This window comes from Triturus cristatus, chromosome 3_1, assembly GCF_964204655.1.
Source record: "Triturus cristatus chromosome 3_1, aTriCri1.1, whole genome shotgun sequence".
Classification (NCBI taxonomy): Eukaryota; Metazoa; Chordata; class Amphibia; order Caudata; family Salamandridae; genus Triturus; species Triturus cristatus.
Genome location: NC_140583.1, coordinates 389,900,881 through 389,904,772, shown reverse-complemented (window position 1 = coordinate 389,904,772; position 3,892 = coordinate 389,900,881).

Here is a 3,892-nt window from a genome sequence, read left to right as displayed (position 1 = left end):
GACTTGACTGGCTCTCACCAGGTTCTGTTACCCAGAATCCCTTGCAGACCTAAAAATTGGTCCAAAAAAACACATTTTCCTCACATTTCTGTTGTGAAAAGTTCTGGAATCTGCGTGGATCACCAAAATTCCACCCACCCCGCGGTCCCCAAAGTTTTCCGAGAAAAATGGTACCTCACTTGTGTGGGTAGGTCTACTGCCCGTGACAGGACACGGCCCAAATTGCAAGGTGGACACACCACATTTTCACAGTGAAAAATGACCCTTTTTTGCAAAGTGTCTAGCTGTAGTTTTTTAACCCTAGCTCTACCAGCACCAAGGGAAACCTAGCAAACCTATACATTTTTTTAAACTAGACACCCAGGGGAATCCAGGATGGGGTGATTTGACTGGCTCTTACCAGGTTCTGTTACCCAGACTCCCTTGCAAACGTGAAAAATTGTCGAAAAAAACACTTTTTCCTCACATTTCTGTAGTGGAATGTTCTGGAATCTGCGTGGATCCACAAAATTCCACACACCCCACATTTCCCAAAGTCTTTTGAGAAAAATGGTACCTCACTTGTGTGGGTAGGCCTAGTGCCCGCAACAGGAAACAGCTCAAAATGTAAGGTGGACACACCACATTTTCAAAGTGAAAAATGACCCTTTTTTTCCAAAGTGCCTAGCTGTAGTTTTTGAACCCTAGCTCTGCCGGCACCTAGCAAACTTATACATTTTTGAAAACTAGACACCCGGGAATGCCAGGGAGGTATGGCTTGTGTGGATCCCCCAACGTTTTCTCACCTGGAATCCCCTGCAAACCTCAAATTTAGCTGAAAAATCACTTTCTTCACACATTTTTGTGTCGGAAAGTTGTGGCATCACCGGGCTGACACAAATTTCCTACCACCCAGCTTTCCGACAGGTCTCCCGATAAAAATGGTGCCTCAGTCGTGTGGGAGGCACAAGTACCCGCGACAGGCAAGGGCTCAAAACGTATTGAGGGGACATCAAAATTGCCTATCACAAAACGACCTGGTTTTGCAGGCGGGTTCACCTGGGTTTTTGGCCCCTTGCTCGGCGGCCAGCTAGGGAAACCTAGGACTCCTAACTTTACTACTCCTAAACTGAGAAGAATCCTAACTTTAAGACTTTCGGTATTCACAGAAGGCATTTAGGAGTCCTAAAGTTAGGACTCCTAACTTCTGTGAATACCGAAATGAGTAAGTGACTTCTGTGAATACCAAAATGGTAGTAAGTTTAGGATTTTATCATAAGTTAGTTCTGTGAATCGGGCCCAACATAAGCATGTGCGGTTAACCATATTTCATAACAGGACTCCTTGTATAACCCAATGCATTTCGAACCGACTGGTTCTTCGTCAGGGGTTGCTATAAAAAATTAGAAACACCGGCTTAGCCAACCACTCGAAAAACACTCCCACAGTGCCCCAAATGCAACTAACACCCCGTGCTTCAACCCATATTTAACCTCCCTGAATCACCCCTCCTGAAAAAACATTCCAATCAACAAAAAGTAAAAGAGCAAACTTAAAAACCCTCATTTTTTCTCTTTCATGTGTATAGCAGAGTAATGTTCTAAATTTAATTCACCATTTTATGTAGTGTAAAAGAGGTGTGGGGGTGTTGCATTCTGTTGGGGGAACAACCTTTACAACGCAACTTTTACAACGCACTACACTTACAACGCATTTTTTACAACGCACAATCCATTACAACGCATGACATTACAACGCATGACACTACAACGCATTTTTAAAAACTACCTTTACAACGCATTCCATTACAACGCATACTACCATTACAACGCATACCATTACAATGCATAATATAGTAATTTTTACCCCTATACTATCCAACACTTACCCTACTGTTGCACCCCCTGGAGTTAGAATAGTAATTTTTACCCCTATACTATCCAACACTTACCCTACTGTTGCACCCCCTGGAGTTAGAATAATAATTTTTACCCCTATACTATCCAACACTTACTCTACTGTTGCACCCCCTGGAGTTAGAATAGTAATTTTTACCCCTATACTATCCAACACTTACCCTAATGTTGCACCCCCTGGAGTTAGAATAGTAATTTTTACCCCTATACTATCCAACACTTACCCTACTGTTGCACCCCCTGGAGTTAGAATAGTAATTTTTACCCCTATACTATCCAACACTTACCCTACTGTTGCACCCCCTGGAGTTAGAATAGTAATTTTTACCCCTATACTATCCAACACTTACCCTACTGTTGCACCCCCTGGAGTTAGAATAGTAATTTTTACCCCTACACTATCCAACATTTACCCTACTGTTGCACCCCCTGGAGTTAGAATAGTAATTTTTACCCCTATACTATCCAACACTTACCCTACTGTTGCACCCCCTGGAGTTAGAATAGTAATTTTTACCCCTATACTATCTAATACTTACCTTAAATGCAATTTAATATTATGCGTTGTAATGGTATGCGTTGTAAAGGTAGTATGCGTTGTAATGGAAATGCGTTGTAAAGGTAGTTTTTAAAAATGCGTTGCAGTGTCCTGCGTTGTAATGTCATGCGTTGTAATGGATTGTGCGTTGTAAAAAATGCGTTGTAAGTGCATGCGTTGTAAAAGTGTGCGTTGTAACGACATACATCCTTCTGTTGCACCATTGTGTTCCATTCAGGAACCTCTACTCTCTGATGATTTAGAGTGGCCCGAAGACTGCCAGCTGAGGAGTTGAAAGGACAGCCCAGAGAGTTAGCCAAGTATGGCTCCAGACAATAAAGACGTATTCTGCTTAATCTAGTTAGTTTTGTGTATGCTGCATTTGGGCATTATATCACTGTTCACACAACACCTAGGCTCAGCCTTTTGTGGCGCTGCTTGCAATACTGCGAATTGACACGCTATAGTCTTGATATATGTGGATTTCTGTTGCAGTTTTATATACCTGACCTGTGGGTATTGGAGCACTTTACATAAGCACTGGTTGCATCACACAAGGATACATTCAGTTTTTGTTTTTTTAGGCATGGGGAGATTACGTGGTTTGCTCAGAATCACTTAATGTTGAGCTGATGCAGAGACTCAAACCTAGTTCCAAAAGAGGCAGCTCTGGCCATTACGCCACACCTAGATACGTGTTTATACTTGTTGTGTCCTTGTGCTACCTAGTTGGTCTTGTGGGGTCCTCACACAGATGATACTGCAGTTGCGTGGGTATTGTGATTAATTATGAGCGGTCAGCCCCCCTTTATTTCATACCTCAGCTTCCCCCAGCCTTCAGACTTCGTGCATAATATATACATGCCAACAGACCCGATTCAGGTGGGACACTGCTGATTTTTAAAGCCAAAATGTCTTTTTTTTAGATGTCTCCCACCTAAAATATACTCTGCTTCAGTAGAAGTCAAACGGGGAAAACATTCCCCCGATTTTTTTACAACTCCTAAACTGAGAAGAATCCTAACTTTAAGACTTTCGGTATTCACAGAAGGCATTTAGGAGTCCTAAAGTTAGGACTCCTAACTTCTGTGAATACCGAAATGAGTAAGTGACTTCTGTGAATACCAAAATGGTAGTAAGTTTAGGATTTTATCATAAGTTAGTTCTGTGAATCGGGCCCAACATAAGCATGTGCGGTTAACCATATTTCATAACAGGACTCCTTGTATAACCCAATGCATTTCGAACCGACTGGTTCTTCGTCAGGGGTTGCTATAAAAAATTAGAAACACCGGCTTAGCCAACCACTCGAAAAACACTCCCACAGTGCCCCAAATGCAACTAACACCCCGTGCTTCAACCCATATTTAACCTCCCTGAATCACCCCTCCTGAAAAAACATTCCAATCAACAAAAAGTAAAAGAGCAAACTTAAAAACCCTCATTTTTTCTCTTTCAT